General features: G+C 49.1%; 1 pseudogene; it reads right to left on the bottom strand.

Moving 5' to 3' along the window:
- Positions 1–3373: 3373 nt before the first annotated feature.
- Positions 3374–16111, bottom strand: LOC101766451 (annotated as a pseudogene).
- Positions 16112–17735: the final 1624 nt, after the last annotated feature.

Here is a 17735-nt window from a genome sequence, read left to right as displayed (position 1 = left end):
TATCTTTTGTGTATATTATGTCTGTTATCTTCTGATCTCTGCGGTGTTCATCAGTGATACACTTGTATTTCACCCTCGCCACAACTCACAGCCGAGTATGACACGAGATGCCTCTATTACTCATACGATACTTTCTTTATGTAGTGCTTAATACTGGTAGCGCGATTCTCCTAGTCCCACTCCCCCATTGCTGACTTTTGTTTCCCCCTTCCCCCGGCCTACTCCCCCACCCTCCATTCTTTTTTTTCAACATCTATTCCGTTAGCAGATTTTTTCTACTTATTGTCGGCTATCGGCCCTCTCGGATAAGCAACCGACTCCTCTCCCTCTCCCTTATTTATTCCTCTCCCTCTCACGCTCCACCCTTATCTCCTAGCGACCCACGACCCGGTCCTCTCCTCTCTCTCTCCCTTATCTCCTAGTGCTCCTCCCTCTCCCTCCCTTCCTCCCCGCCTCCTCTCCCTCTGCTCCCTCCCTCCCTCCCCGCCTCCCCGGCCTCCTCCTCCTAGCTCGGCGCGGGCGCGGGCAGGCGAGGGCGGCGCGGGTCCTACGCGGGAGGAGCAACGCCACCACAACACCGGTGGGCGCCAGAGAAGTGGGGCTGCCGTGACGTCGGCGGGCAAGGGCCCAGCGCGGAGCGCGCCCGAAGCGGGCCGAGCGGGCACTTTTTTTATTTTTTTGGAACCTTTTTAGTCCCGGTTGGTAATACCAACCGGGACTAAAGGGGATCTTTAGCCTCGGGTGAATGACCCGGGACCAAAGAGAGGGACCTTTTGTCTCGAATGATTAGTCCCGGTTGGATTTTTGATATCTATGAGTCTATCCAACCGGGACTAATGGTGAGTTTTCCATCAGTGGCGGGGAGCTGGGCTCCTTGGCCATGGCAGGGAACAAGTGGTGACTGCGAGGGGCACTGCAGCACGCAGCGGCAAGCAAGGGGCATGGCGACCAGGTGTGCATAGGAGTTGGGGTGCGAGGCGGCCGTGGGGGAGGTGCGACGGCGGTGGAGACCCACCAGGAGCGGCTGCTAAGCTAGGCGAATCTGGGCGGTGAGCTCCCAGGAAGCGGGGGAGTGGCGACGGTGTGCTGGCGCAAGAGGCTAGCGGCGTACAGGGTGTAGGGGTGCGGTGGTGTTGCTGGCTGGGAGGAGAGGTTGGTGATGGTGGCCATGATGGGTGGTGAGCTTGCGGCGGCGAGCGGGCAGGTGTCCGATGAAAGCTTGCTCAACAATACGTTGGGCCAACTACGGCGATGCCTCGGGCGTCGCGCTTCCTGTTGGGGACACTGTCAAGGCCTCCTCCTCACTTTGGTGGCGGAATCTCCAGCTGAAAACCATGCCCAATCTCGGGTAGGCGGCGACAGTGCATCTAGTGTCGTGTCCTTCTTTAAGGCGTCGTCTTTGAAGTTCCATTCTACCTTCCCCGTTTTCCCGATGGCTTATCTACGACGTCGGCTGCACTCTCAGGGCCAAGCTAGGTGGGTGGGGGGAAAGTGGCCTTCTTCTTTCTTGCCCTCTCCCCTATATCCTGTCTATGGAGGCACTCGGGAGCCAGCCCCCGCGTCTGTTGATGCATTGTATGGCGTTGATGGCGGTGGGTAGTGTGTTGGAAGCTTCTTTGTGAGGTTTGACAGTGATTGGTCACGCATAGCGGCGGCGGAGTCGGTGCTAAGCTTCGACCTTAGTGGATTGGGCTATCTGGTAGAGTGGGTGGAGACCAAGTCGAGGACTCAAGATGTAGGTGCCTGTGGTGGCTGATGGCGGCCATGAGGAGGGCGTTGGTGCAATGTTCAGAGGGCATAACTTTTGCTAGGCGTTTGAGGGTGACGGTTTGGCGGGACCGTAAGTGATGACCATGAAGTTGGCATGGAGGCAGGCGTGGTAGGAGGTGGCCGGCAGATGTGCATTGCCGAAGTGACCTGTGCGGTGAGGTGTTGGGCGATCCCGCATGGCGGTGGTAGCTTTGATGCGAGGTGGTCTTTTGACTTTTGCTAGAGGCCGCGTGTGGCAATTTGCTTTCTTTGACGAGATGACTGGATTGCTTGGTGCACAGTGTACGGCCTGATTTTGGTGGAAGTTGGTCAGCAGATGATGGCTAGAGGCAGCTATTCATATATCGGTTTGACGGCTTGCAGCATTCTACGGTGGATAGTCCTGCTTGGCGGGAGTTACTTCCGTGTAGGATAACTTCGTGAGGCGGCGAAAGCGGATCCGATGGGGGAGCTGCTAACGGGCGCGCGCTGGGAGAGCCCTTGGCGCTCAATTCCCGACAGCCCCCCTCCCTCCCTCTGAACTTTCCTTTTTTAAATGTTTGATTCCCATGGCTTTCTATTTTTGAATACCATAATTTATACACATAACTTTATATTACAAACTTCTTATGAATAATTTTTTAGCACATTATTCATGACATGACAACTTATACATATAAATTTCTACATACAACTTCTAAAGAACAACTTATGTCTTATGCGTTATATCTTGTGCACACAACTTACATGTATAACTTCTTTATGATAGTTTATTACGTGATAATTTTATAGCACAACTTTTATAATACATACAATTTAGCAAATATCTTTTATCACAGTTATTGCAAAAATATTGTTAGGCAACTTATGCACAAAACTTATAGACAAACAATACCACCTGAGTACAAAATAGAAAAACAAAAAGAAAATGATTGAACGGGAAAAAAGAAAAATGAAAAGAAACAAAAATCGGAACACAGATGCACAGCCGCCACGGTCTTTTGCGCGTCAGGAGCGCTTGAGATGAGTGCACACAGAATCATCATTGCGATCCGATGGCATGATAGCTACCAGCTTGCGGTGGATCGCGGCGGCTAACCCTGCATGGCAGTGGTGGGCTCAGTGTGAGACATCATCGGCAACGACGGCACTGATCCTCTGTCGGCCTCTATGCCCAGGTGATGGTGGTGCAGTTTGGTGCACGAGCGGTGGACGTGGAGTGCTTGGGCGGTGTGCTGCCCCGATCTGACCTTCCAGGGTTGTTGTGTTGAGTTGAGTTAGACAAGTATTGAGGTCCCAATCTAACCGGTCGGTGCTGTTTATGTGTTTCTTTTTTGTTTCTTTTTTGTCTGGTTATAGCCTTCTAGGATTATAACATTATATTTTCTGCTATATCAATAGAAACGCACACGTTGTGCGCCATTCGTTAAAAAAAAGTCTACATTTTCAGAGCGGCATTTATCCGTGCAAGAATTTTTGCAATTGTACTATTCAAGTGTCCAACATTTAACATGAAAAAGCATTCGACAGAACTAATTTACTGCACAATAACCTCTTATTTTCTCAATTTTTTTTTTTGTGTATGGCTACAGAGCTCTTTGCTCAGGCCTCAGGGTACCGTCACCTATTTCTGCTCTTTCTCTTCATCGGTTACACTACTGATACCCTCGAGCGCCATTGCAGCATACTGCACATGTCTGAGGAGCGCTCCATAAATCTTCCTCCGTACTCTCTCGCACGCATCGCTCTCTTCTTCCTCGGACAGTACACCATCCTTGCTGCCTCTGTCGATCGAAAACATCCTCTCGTGCCGCACCACACGGTTGAGCCAGTCATCCACCTTCTTCAGCTGCTGAAGAAGCCCTGCAACCTGGGAATCACACGTCGTGTAGGCGGTCTCGCTCTCGATGTCGTCCAGGAACTTGTCGATGTACTTGAGGAACCACCGATTGCAGTCCGACCGCATAGCAGTAGCCAGGTCCAAGGCTGCATTCAAATTGCTTCCTTCAGTGGAACCATCTGCATTCTTCTTCGAGGGCCTGCTGTTGCAGTTGCACTTTGGCTTGGAACAGAACAGTGGGCTTACAGGCTTCGGCTCGGACACTGATGCCTTGGTAGATTCAGAGGCGGCTCGTGTGTGGCTGGAGAAGGGGGACAGGTCTGCTTCGATGGACGCTCTGACCCATGAGATGGCAGCTTGCTTCCTGTCCAGTGCAGCCTTCGTAGCAGCTCTCGGCGAAGCTGAGATGTTGAACAGCGACATGCTTTTGCTTGTGTAATCTAGCCTGTGACTCAGCTATGAAGATAGCGCGATCAAGTTCTTGAGAGAATTTCAAGAACCTGTCAATGAGCTCCTTCGGGTCGTCATCCTTGTCAGATTGTAGTTCAGAGTATTTGCTGAAAAGGGAGAGAAATTAAGATTGAGCTGATGTACACATTTTCTGAATATTTTAGAGAGTTTATGCTATGAACGTTTTCTTTCAGAACCATCAGACATGAATTTTGTCATAAATTTTACCATAATTCACATCCAGCCAATCTATCAGTGTTACTCACCTTAGGCATTTTATCAACTTCTCAGTGGCAGTTGCTTCTAGCAATCCATCAAGCACAGCTTGCAGTGCCATGTCTCTCTGCTTCATTGCTTCCTGCCATTGTGCCATGGGAAATCGGCAGTGTTAGATTCTTGAGGTAACAAAAGAGAAGAACAGCATACCGTGTACATTGCTACTATTAGAAGTCAAAACTTCAATGTTTGACAGCACGATTCAAGGACATAAAATTAAGGAAAAGAAGGATGAAGTACTATACCTTGCCATGCTGCACCAATCTTGAAGAGAGTGAGCTCCACAACACATTGTTCTCACACCACTTGATGCCGCTGGATGAAGCACCCTGCAGCATCGCTGCGCCACATGAGCTGTCTCTGGGCGTGTTGCTAGACGCATGGCTGTTCCTCCTGGAGAGCACCTTGAACGCCTTTTCTGCCTTTCTCCTCACCGACTCCAGCGGATCACTCGCCACGTCGTTCTGGTGTGCAGTGAGTTTTGAGCTGGATTTACTTGGAGACACCTGCACGATACAGCAAAGTCCACTGAATTAGCTTGATTTCTACTACTAGTCATCACTTTGGTACATTGAACAGTGAACACTTCTATATATGAGCTGCAAGAAATGGGCTTACACTGTTGCTACGTCTCCGGGGAGCGACGGGCCTCACGTCCTTGATGCTTCCCGTGAAATCCCAGTTTCTCCTGGCGGTGGACAGCGAGGAGTACGATGACGACACGTCCGACGTGTCGTCGTCGTCGGTGCTGGTGCCGTCTATTGACGGGACACTGATCTTCCTCAGGCTCCTCGGGGAGTCCAAGCCCCTGAGCAGGCTCTCCCTCCTCCTCGCCACCGACGCCGGCGAGCCAGACTCGGGGAGATTCGTGATCGACTTTGACCTGTGGCGGTGGCTGATCGAGGCGGGGGATCCCCCCTGCCGCGCCCTCCTCTCCGGCAGCGGCGGCGTCGGCGACGGCCGGCGCGGACGCTCGGACACGACCTCCTTGACCTCTTCGTCGCCGGAGTCCTGCTGCTGGACGCAGGGGTACCGGCCGGGGAGGACGCGGAAGTTGCGGAGCACGGGGGCGGGGACGGACGGCATGAGGCTGTCGACCTCGATGACCTGGCCGATGTGGAGTCCGTTGGCGAGGATGAGGTCGTCGTGGTCGGCGTGGAGGGAGACGTAGCAGGAGCGGGACGAATCGGAGAGGCGGAGGTAGAAGCCGTGGTGGCCGGAGAAGGGGTCGGCGCCGGAGAGCGCGGGGGTGATGTTGGTGACCTGGAGGAGGACGCGGTCGCGGGCGCGCGGGCGCGAGCGCGGCGTGGGGACGGCGCCGGCGGAGTCGTCGTCGTCGGAGGGGTCGGGCGGGCGGAGCAGACGCTGCAGGGTGCCCGGCCGCAGCGCCGGCCTGTGCGGTGACGAGGGCAGCGAAGGAGTCGACCGCGACGACGACAGCGTCGGCGGCGGCGCCATTCGTGGAGGAGGGTGGGAGAGGAGAGAGAAAGCTGGTGCGAAATGTGCGATGGTGAGAGGAGAGAGAATGGCGGAATGGGAGGGGGAGCTGAATTTGTGGCGGGTGATGCGGGGTGGATTTGAACGGCAGTTTTGTTGCTGCTGTTGGGCTGTTGAACGGCGGGTAAAGCCCATTGTGATTTGTACACGGATGGGCTGTTGAATGGATCCGGCCCCAACATCATAATTTTAGCCGATTAATTAACACGGAAACTCGTGTTATAATCAGAGAGGGTGGCCTTCTAGATTTGGATCCGTTGTTTAGGACTTCTTTCCCTTGTACTTAATTTTGTGGGGAAGAAAGATCTTATCAAGGTTTGCAAGGTAAATGTTCAACCTCCTCGTATTGTGGCGGGCTTTTGGAAGTTCTTCTTGGAGCAAGCACAAATCTACCGCCATCCTTTGCAATAAGTTTCATATGTGGTGATAGAATAAGTTTCATATGTGGTGATAGCACATTATCCACATTCTTCTAGTGGTGTGTGATAACAGAAGAAGAAGGATCTACATGACTTTCATATCTTTTACTTTCGTGTTGAGTCCTTTTGTGAAAAACATTATACTTTGTACTTTTGTTTTCTCTGCCAATGAATACTAGTTATCCTATAAAAATAAATGAAATCCCCTATCATGATCTCTCTTCTTTCGGTATCCAGAGGATCATCATTTCCTAACACTATCACAAAATTAAATAGCAATTGCTTAACTTTTAGCAGATAATTATGCTAAAAATAACTTTGGCGGATAATGATGGTTGTTGCAACGTGGTCTGTTTCCACATGATAGTTCTCTTTTATCTACGCGAAAGTACATAACAAGAATGGGATCCAAGAGGACTCTGGAAAACTCAGATCCCATGTCCAGCATGCATGCATAGTTTTTGTCTTGGCATGTAAACCACTGGACGGACATTGCCCTATTTAATTTTAGTATCTGCCGAACAAGGAAACCTAGCGCGATGGACACGATGTATGTGCTGCCGCATAAACCATAATCCCAACCACACTATACGTCATCGACACATGGTCAGCTACGTATACGCACGTCAGCACATGCGTGTATATACACGCTACACCCCGTACGATGCCACAGCCACAAGCACTGCTAGCTCTAGCACTTGATCATCTTCTTCTTCCAGGTTGGTTGGCATGCGTGTGTTTATTTATGTTTTGTTAGTGTGTTGGAATTTTATCATCTCATCTAAAGTGTGTTGAAATTTTTTTCCCGGTGTTTGTATCAGCACTTGACCATCCAGCAGCAATGGCCATCGTGCGTTGCAGTGAAAGGACGGTACGTGATGGTCCCATTGGAGGAGCCAAGCTTGTTGGCATGCCGTAGCCGGACGTGTGCATCGAAGAGCACCGACCCGGTGACATCGTACCACCAGTCGGACGACGCGACGACAAGCGTGTCGGCGTCTTCATCGATTTCCAGGTTGCCCCTCCGGCGCCGGTCGTTGGCTAAACGCCTAAACCTGCCCTGCTCGGCGTGGGCTCCGTGGTTTATGCCGTTTTGCTATATATCCATCAATCAATTGAATAAGGGCGCGTTTGGTAGCCGTATGAGAGTTGAGCCAGGCCACTCGGATGCATGCGCGTTGGCTGGATGGATCATTTGGTCAGGCTCGCACGCTACTCAAAGCATGAAAGATGCTACATCTAGAGATACGTCAGAATTGGTCGCATCCGGTGAGCCAAGCTCGCGCTGTGCAAGATTAGCATAGCTAATGACGTTATTAGCACATAATTAGTGAATATTAAGTGATTTCAAATCAAATTAAGATGGGATTAGGTAAATTAAAATTTATTATAACATAATACCATAAGTAATTAATATTTTAGTATTTATTTTGACATATTCGTGCTACATGATTTGTACTCATGTGGGCAACCAAACAACTTCTCTTCCAAACCAGGCTACATGCATACAAGGAACCAAACATAAGAGCCTGCATGCGATCAGCCTGGCTGGGATGAGCCAGGCTCATGGATAGGGACCAGGCTAGCTACGTGCAACCAACCAAATAGACCCTAAGACGAGCAGTGTAATATGGATCACTGTGCATTCGTGTGTATCTAGAGTGTATTTAGAGCTGCTCGCATGTTTGATTCATAATACATCATATACTTTGATAAGTATACCTGGACCGTACGTGCACGTCAGCGCTTAAAATCCTACGTGTCCATACTTTATGTTTTATTTTCTTTACCAATACATACTAGCTATCTATAGTTCTATGATGTATCTCTAGTTCTCTACACTACAAAGAGAGTTTTAAGATGTTTTCACCAAAGATGGCCACCTGAGAAGCTCTCATTATGGACCCACTGTGCATGTCAGCGGGTGTAAAAGCAGATAAGGTTGAGGGGAAATGGGCTTTCTAAAATGTTTTCATTGTTTTTTTTACCATCACCGAGCCAGCTTACCCATCTATATGCATCGGCACGGCTGCATCAGGAGCATCCAAATTAAATCATGGTTTCGCAATTGCATTCTTAGGATAAGATCTTCATAATAAGATCACAATTTAGCACGTTTAGACTTTAGACGATATTTTACTAAGAACATTATTTTATGAAAGTGGAACAATTATTTTATGAATCTATACCTAATATTAAAGAGAGGATGTTTCTTTCAATCCTTCAACCGTCGTGGTTATTTTGCGAAAAAGCTCTTCAAGTTTTGAGTAATCAACCCGCAGTCCAATTTTGAAGAGAGGGGAGGTCGGGCGGAAAAAGAAGGGAAGAGAGGGGGTTAAGCCGAAAAAGCTTATGTTCCCCTCCTGCTCCGTCCGCTCTCGAGCCGGCAGCCACCCTCCACCCCCAAATCTCCGCTTTGATCCACATCCCTCCGCCTCCGGACACCTTCGCTCGAGCGGCATCGGCCTTGGGTGGACGGGATTGAGCTCGCCCACGCCGCGGAGCTCGCCCGCACCCTCGGCAAGGCTTGACCTCGACGATTTTGGTGGCGCTCTGGCGGCACACCGATGGCCCGCCCCTCGCCTCTCCTCTTCGCCATGGAGGGCAGCCGCGAAGGATGAGGAGGGCGGCGGCCGTCATAGGGCGGGGAGGACGACGATTCACGGGGAAGATGACGATTCGGCGGAGCAGGGCCGTGGTCGGCCGCGCTGCACGGGGTTGCGGCCGGCGGCGCGGTTGGAGGCGCGTCGTGGGGCCGTGGCCGGCGGCGCGCCGGTGGCCGGAGCATGGCGGCGGCGAGGTTCAGCGACGGAGGTAAGGATGAACCTTCGTGGTTGCGCACGAAGAGAGGGGGTCCAGATGCGTCCCCAGCCGGCCGCTCCTACTTGGGCGGGGGAAGGAGCGGCTGCAGGAGGAGATGTGCCCGCCGAGATATGGCCTCCGGCGGCGGGAATGGCCGCCGCGCACGAGGAGTCCTCCCCCCGCCCTTCCTGGTATAGCCCCACCTCCCCCCACCCCCACCACCACTCTCTCTCAGATACGTTCCGATCCGTATTGTCTGTCGTAACCAACATGAAATCGAACTTGATTCGTACTCATCTTGAACAATCTTCTAATATAAACAGAAGAGGAGGAATATTGGGCTGTCCTGAACTTTTTGGGGGACAATCCTACTTTCGGTGGTCGCGATTTCTCGGCTGTAGCTCCCCGTCCGTTTCGTCATCAGCCCCGGCCAGCGAGTCCTCACGGTAGGTTCGTTCTCCAAGGTGTTCGTCGTGCCAAGCTAGGTAACTAGGTGAATCTGCCTCGCTATCAGGATAGGGATGCTGTTTAACTTCTTTTATTCACTCTTATTGATGACTGCAATTGCTTATAATCTTATTTTCTACTTTTTTCCTGGGTGTTGGATCGGTAGATTTTGGCGTGGAATAATACTCGTTTTGAGATAATGGATTTGAACATTGAATCACCCAGTGATGTGGATCTTAATGATAGGCCATTTAAAAAATCAAAGTATTCTGAATCGATTGTTTTCGAATCAGATAACCAGATTGATTGTTGTGACCCACTGGATCAAGCATATGATTATCTCCCAAAAGGTATTTGGTATTTTTTTCATTATATACATTGTCAGTTCCCTCAGTTATGATGGTTCAAATTACTTTACTTTTGACAGATTATACAATGAGCGATTTTGATTTTTGTGCTATAATGGCAATTGAAACATCTTTGGAATCTGATGTACTGGTGAAGATAGACGATATATCTGTCAAACAAAAAGAATTGTTGTGCCTGCTAGATCAAAGCAAATACGTGGAAGATGATGTATGTACGCTTTCATAAAATACTTTCTAAATATCATATCATTAATGTCTGCTAATGTATCTTTTAATCTTTACAGGTAATCAGCGCATATATATGTTGTATAAAGGATACGGCTCATCTACGAAATATGAATGATATTAAATCTTATTATGAGAATCCTTTTGTCACAGGACTGATAAAAAGAGATGGAGTACTTGGAATAAATGAAGGTGGCAACTTTATTACAGAGATTGTGAAAAAATATCTAAAACATGAAATGGTAACATCTATTTTTGTATTTTGCATATTTTACAAATTATAGGTTTAGCTTATTATATCTACTCTTATAGATCTATATCTATACCTAATATTAAAGAGAGGATGTTTCTTTCAATCCTTGAACCGTCGTGGTTAGATAATAGTGTAACCTTTGTCATAACAAGCTAATCACATGTATATATGTACTGTCCTAGTATAGAACAAATGTTCGAGATTCAAGAGAAAAAATGTACCAGATTTGGAATAAAATTGTTTGCACTAAACGATCGAGAACTGAAACACAAATTGTTCGAGTGGAATAAAACATTGCTCAAGTTGAACAAGAAAATGTACACTCGGGAAAAATCAGAAAACTCGCAGAAAAATTGATTTATGCACCTATCCTATTTGATAAGAATTATTGAACTAGAACAAAATATTTGTTAAAGACTTAAAGTTGATTGAGTTGCACGAAGAAATATGGGCTTGTTTAAGCGTGAGGAACAAAGAATTCAGCCCAGCCCACTTAACATATTTGGACTGAATTAAAGTCCTGTCTCGTCATGTATAAATTGAATCACTGGGCGTTGTTCTATTTTATCTCTGGATTGTGGACAAAGAAAAACAATTGAAACGCTGGTATAAGCTGGACATCCAAATTTTGGCCCACGAGCGTCCAATTATCCACGGAATAAAAGATCCATAAGAAAGATTATTCATATAGTACATCCAAATCCAATTACATCCGATCCAATGGGATGACACTGTGCTATTTAATTTTAGTATCTGCGAAGGAACAAGGAAACACAATTGACAGCGTGGAGAGATGACGCTGGAGGGTGATGGACACGATGTATGTCAGTATCTGCTGCCGCATTAACATAATAAGTACATCATAATCAACACTACACTATCATCGACACAAGGATAGCTGCGTCCGTCAACGCTCGCCTCTCGCGTGTATATATAGACCTCGTATGAGTGCCGTAACCACAAGCACTGCTAGCTCTAATATACATCTTTCTCTACTTCTTGCGTTCTTCCCCGGCAGGTTGGTTGGCAATTTGGCATATGTGTCCTTTCAAAAAAAACAATTGGCATATGTGTTTATTTCTGCCTTTGTTAGTTTACTTGTATTATTATTAGTTTCCCTGGAACTACATACATATGTATTACAGCAGCTTAATTTGAAATTATACATATATATATATATATATTTATTCTTTAATTTGTTTCCAAAAATATAGAGTTTTACATGTTCGTGTCAACTGACCATCCAGCAATGCCCACTATCTCGCGTTGCGACGAAAGCACGGTTGTTGATGGCGTCGGAAGAGCCATGCCGGGCCGAGTGCCGACCGAGTGGCCGAACCTGGTGAACATGGGGTATCTCCTGGCGCGGACAATCATCTGCACCGAGCGGCCGGACGTGTACATCGAAGAGTTTGCAGCCGGTGAAACCGTACCACCAGGCCCACGCGACGAGAACCGTGTCCGTGTCTTCATCAATAGTAACTTCGTAGTTGTCCCTCCGATGCCGGAAGTTGGCTAACCTGTCCTGCTTAGGGCATGTACAACCCACAGATAAGGTGTTCGTCTTTAAGTGCCTCGAATCTATCGTACAATAAAGACAGATCATACAACCCACAGACAGGGGGTCCGTCTCTATACTGTTTAATACTTTGCATGTAGCTAGGATCAACTATAAATAAATTTTTGTGTACCATTATGTGGCTATTTGGTAGAAAATATATCAAGGATAAATAAGAGCAACATGATTACAATATTTTTAAAAATCATCAATATAATAATTATATTTCATATAGATGCAACGTCTTTTGTCTAATTTCCTTTGTTTCCATAGCGTTGCCATATGTGCTCGATTAGATCCTTCTTGAGTTTCCTATGTGTTGGTCGAGCTTTGATAGTGGAATTTCTACGAAGTACCTTTGCGAAGGTAGGATTAGGGTTGTCGCTTGTACGCACTTCAGGTGGGAGCGCTATCATCACACTTGGATTCTCATTCAAATCCAAGACTTCTCTAATTGAATCCTTCTCATCTTCCACTATCATATTGTGAAGGATAACACAACCTTGCATTATGTTGATAACGTCCCCCTCCTTCCATAACCTTGCTGGTCGACGAACAATATTAAAGCGTGATTGCAGCACACCAAATGCGCACTCGACATCTTTCCTCACCCCTTCTTGCATCAATGAAAATAATTTGTCTTCTGCCGACTGAGGGGCCGTCACTGTCTTCACAAACTGCCCATTCTGGATATATTTTATCGGCAAGATAATAACCCATGTCATATTGTGTTCCATTTACATTATAGTGTACCGCAGGAGCTTCCCCTTTTATTGCTTGAATGAACAGTGGTGACTTGTTTAGAACGTTTATGTCATTCTGAGACCCGGCGGTACCAAAGAAAGCATGCCATATACGAAGATCCCGACTTGCCACCGCTTCAAGGATCATAGTAGGAACGCCTTTATCACCACGTGTGAACATGCCTGCCCAATCTTTCGGATAATTCTTCCATGCCCAATGCATACAATCGATGCTTCACAACATTCCTGGAAAACCACGAGCCTCATTTTCTCCTAATATTTTTTTCCAGTTCATCGCTTCTTGGAGGGCGTAGATATTCTTCACCGAATTTTTCAATCACCCCTTCAGCAAATTTTTCCAAAATCTCCAAACAAGTGCTTGCAGCTATCTTTAACACCTCATCAAGTTGACTAGCCGAGCTTCCATAAGCTAGCATCCTGATAGCCGCGGTACACTTTTGAAGCGGTAAAAGTCCATTCCACGCGACGAGGAGCGTGTCCGTGTCTTCATCAATCGTAACTTCATAGTTGTCCCTTCGATGCCGCAAGTTGGCTAACATGTCCTGCTTAGTCGACTCCATGATTTATGCCTTTGGTATATCAATCAAGAGAATGGCGAGCAAGTGTGAGACATGGGTCGCCGTGCGCAGTTATCTAGAGTGTATCTGGAGCTGCTCGAATGTTTGACTCATACATGTATGTAGTGTGATGAATCTGTATGATATACTTTGATAAGTATACATGAGAGAAGAATTACTGAGCTAGAACAAAATCTCTACCTAATGTTAAAGTTCCAACTGCCGTGGTTGTTTTGCAAAAAAATCTCAACTTTTTCATAATCAACCCACAGACTTTAGAATAATTCCTGATGATTTTGCAAAAAAGTCCCTTTATCCACCCATACCCCTCCTTCTCCAATCTCTACTCTTTCTGAGGCCGTGTGCCATCCACTCGTGCCCTCCTCCTCCAGTTCCTTTCCCTAACCTCGCGGTCCGCTGCCATCGGCCCCCTCGCCATCCACCGGCCGCCACCTCCGCATGTGTGGTGCGTGCTGCCATGGGAGGTTGCACGTGGGGGAGAAGAGAGGTTGCTGCTAGCCCCCTCGCGCCACCGCCCGCCGGCCCCTTCTCCCCTCTCTCCACTTTCTCCTCCACCCGCTGCACCGGCCCTTCTCCTCCGGGGCGCGAGGTCGCGGCGGCGGGAGTTCCGAGGGGCGTGGTGGTCGGAGCTCCAGGGGCTTGGCGGCGGGAGCCCCACGACACCGGGAGTGGTGGGCCTCCAACAGTAGGAGCTCGACCGGAGCTTCTTGGTACATCGGCGCAGGATGCGACGGCAGCTACGACAAGTGCGAGCAGCAGGTCGCGATGGCGACGGCGGACGGGTCGCGGGATGCAGGCTGCGTCAACGGCCGTGGCCGGCGGCGCTGGCGGACAGGATTTTTTTTCTTTTTTTGAGATGCTTATGGTTTACAATCCAACTGTGATAACCAAAATCATCACTGCCGATCTCGATCTAACGGATTGCAAAACCGGTGGTGATGATGGTTATAGGGCCAACAATGATAGCCCAATCTGTAGTAATGTTTTAGGTCATATTGTACCCCTGTAACTTTTATAAAATAATTGATGTGATCGCTTAGATTTCAGGCTATATCTATTGGACTTGGTGTTTGTTCCCGTTACAACACAAGGGCATATTTGTTAGTATTTGTTAAAGTTGGTATGAGTTGCATGAACAAATATGGGCTTGTTTAAGCGTGAGGACAAAGAATTCGGCCCAGCCCACCAAACAAATTTGGACTGAATTAAAGCAAAGCAAAGCCGGAACTGGAGCAAAATTAAAGCCGGAATTGGAGCGAAAGACATGCATTGTTCTATTTTGTCTGTGGATTGTGGACAAGAATTAACACAATTGACACGCTGTGCTTCTTAACTAGGCAAAAGATTCATGCGTGCCTTGTTATCATCGACATCACGAATTCACGATCGAGGCAAGCTACCTACGTACGTGCGTACGTCATCACTCGCCGCTCGCGTATGCGTATATGTCTATATATACACACAGAGATCTCGTATGAGTCCCATAACCACAAAAGCACTTCAGCTCTAGCTCTCTTTCTCCCTCCTCCGGTTCCTAGCTACTCCCCCTGCAGGTTGGTTGGCATGTGTTTATTTCCGTCTTCTTAGTTTTACTTGCAATCTTTTCTTAAAAAAAAGTTTTGCTTGCATTAGTTTCCCTTGAACTTCATACATCAGCTAAATTTGATTTTCTCATCTCACTATCAAGTTAATGCCAAAGTGCTGAAATTATTCCATGTTTCCAAAACCATAAAGTTTTACGTGTCTGTATCTATTGACCATCCAGCAATGCCAACCATCTCGCGTTGCTCGGGAAGCACGGTAGCTGGTGGCATTGGAGGATCCATGCTGCCGGGCCGGGTGCCGACTGAGTGGCCGGAACTGGTGGGCCGCCCATATCTCCTGGCACACGAAGTCATCTGCAGGGAGCGGCCGGATGTGTACATTGAAGAGCTAGGTGCTGCTGAAACCGTACCACCAGGTCCACGCGACGAGCATCGTGTCCGCGTCTTCATCAACCATTTCTACATTGTTGTCGCTCCGGCGCCGACCGTCGGCTAACCTGCCCTGCTTGACGGGCTCCATGATTTATGCCTTTGGTATATCTATATCATCTGAATAAGGCGATCAGAGTGTGATATGGATCGTCGTGCACTCAAGTTATCTAGAGTATATCTAGAACTGCTTGCATGTTTAAGTCAAATATGTGTGTGGTGTGAATGTGTGATGAATGTATCGGATACTTTGTTCTCCGTATATTAATCAGGTATGAAAATTGTGCGTTCTCCGTACGAAAATTGCTAACCTTTTGTGTAATGCAGTCATGCTCTTCAATATTTCATTTTTGCCGATTAAAATATAGGAATTTGTGAGGAATAAGGTGATCGAGTGTGATGTGGATCGTCGTGCATTCAAGTTATCTAGAGTGTATCTAGAGCTGCTTGCAGTTTGAATCATATGTGTGTGTGGTGTGATGAATCTATCGGATCTCTTAGAAGCGTATCTGATTAATACGTATGAGAATAACTAATTGTGTATTTTCTGTATGAGAAAATCTAAATGGGGAGCTCTACATTTAGTATTAAAGGGAGAGCCCTCAAAATTTCCAAAAAAAATGAACAAAATTTGATCCCGCCACATTTCTAAAAAAGTAAAGTTTGCTTATTTACCTTACGTGGACTTTTATAAAATAGAAATATTTGAATATTAGAAAAATAATTTCGTGAATATTTGAATATTATAAAATAGAAATGTTTGAATATTGACGATATGGATGGAGGTCGAGCGGCTCGACTCCTGATTGCAGCACTCGAGATGGATGGAGTCCACGACCACGACTCTAGCCCACTCGCAGGTTGCAGCACCTTGCCGTGGACCTCCTGACTCCGGTGCGCCCACCACCCCATGCGTACGCGCAGCCGCACATCCATATGCGCACGGCGCACGCCGGCACGCGGCACGGCCGCCTCCTCGCGACTTGTTGCTGTTGCTGGCTTGCTGCGCAGCTCCACCTGCTACTTGCCGCCCACACCCTCCGCTCCCTGCTCTGCGCTCCCCGCCCCGGGCCGTCCTCCGCCCACCCTGAACCAGGACTGCGGTGGGCGATTCACTACTACCTTTCGTTCTAGGTGGCCGCCGGCCAGCGCCAGAACCAGACCCGCGGCTGCAGGCGTCCACCTCTCCCTTCGGATCACTCGCCTCGCACCGCTCCAACCCCGGCATTGCACTGCCGCACGCAACGCAAGCCGGGGCGGGCAGCTGCTCAGCTCCAACCCCACCCGGCACGTGCCAGGCCGGAGACCGCAGGAGCAGAAGCTAGCGGCCGGCCACCGGTGGGCGGTGGCCGCTCGTGTCGTCGCCGTTCGTCCTCCGGGATATATATGGCTCTCCTGCTGACCGGCTGCGTCGCGCCGGCGGTCGTCGTCCACGCGGGCCCGGCGCACCTACCGGCCGGCGGCGTGGCTGAGGATCCCGCCGCGCCGGCCCCGACTCGTGGCGGTCGCCTCGGCGGCGGCTTCCTCCGCGCCGTCCGGTGAGGTGGCGGTACCGCCAGCCCGTGACTACGGGGTCGTGGGCGGGAGCAACGGCGCCGTCGCGCCCACCGCCAAGGCCACCGCCATCAAGAGGGTACGGTACTCGCTTTTGTCTGTGAGCGTTGGTTCGTTCCAGGATTCGCTTCGAAGCTAAATCATGGTATCGAGGCATCGGCGCGCGCATGGCCGACGGCGCCGGCGCCGGAGACGCAACTGAGCTTGCCCCGTCGACGGGCGGAGGCGCCTGATGCATCGCGACGCCGGCTGGCAGCAGCTCCGCCTCGCCGGCCACCGTCTCGTCGGCCAGGGGGTTTTACAAAAATTACCTGATAACCATTTTACATTAAGACTCCTAATTTGGATCGCGATTAATAGTCGTGATCTAAATTAGAGATATTTACGTAAAATATGTATCTGGTAGTTGCACAAAACCACCTGATTTGGATCGCGAATATTAATCGCGTTCCGATATTTTTCATAAAAAACTGGCTATTAACAAATAAGCCCAGCAGTTCTCCTCACTCCTCGGCGTTCCGCCGCCACCGGGGGCCGCCGCCCTCTCTCCCTGCAAGCGCAAGGCCCGGCAGATCCATTACCTCCCCATCCTGAAGCCCTAGCTTCAGCTCTTCACTCCCCCGTCCCCGCGCCAATCACCGAAATCTCTCCCTGCAACTCTGCAAGCGCAAGGCATCCACCTGACTGATTTTGCTTCAGTCAGGTGGTCGCCGGCGCCAGACCCGCGGCTGCAGCCTGTAGGCGTCCACAACAATGGCAGCCGCGCCAACTCTCACGATGTGTTCCTGGGCGCACGTTACGCACGTAGGGGCGGCCTCGACAATACACAGACGGTCCGCAGTCGGCAGCTCCGGCGGTCTCCACGAGCTTGGCGTCGTACACGGTTGCATCAGGAAACAATGGAGATACGGACAGCATATCGGCTGAGCACCTACATTACAGGTTCTACATGATAGCTCGTCAGCTCGTGTGATTGTGAACG

Source organism: Setaria italica, chromosome II, assembly GCF_000263155.2.
Source record: "Setaria italica strain Yugu1 chromosome II, Setaria_italica_v2.0, whole genome shotgun sequence".
In the NCBI taxonomy this organism is placed as follows: domain Eukaryota; kingdom Viridiplantae; phylum Streptophyta; class Magnoliopsida; order Poales; family Poaceae; genus Setaria; species Setaria italica.
Note: the sequence above shows the minus strand (reverse complement) of the source record. Positions and strands in the feature narration are given on the sequence as shown.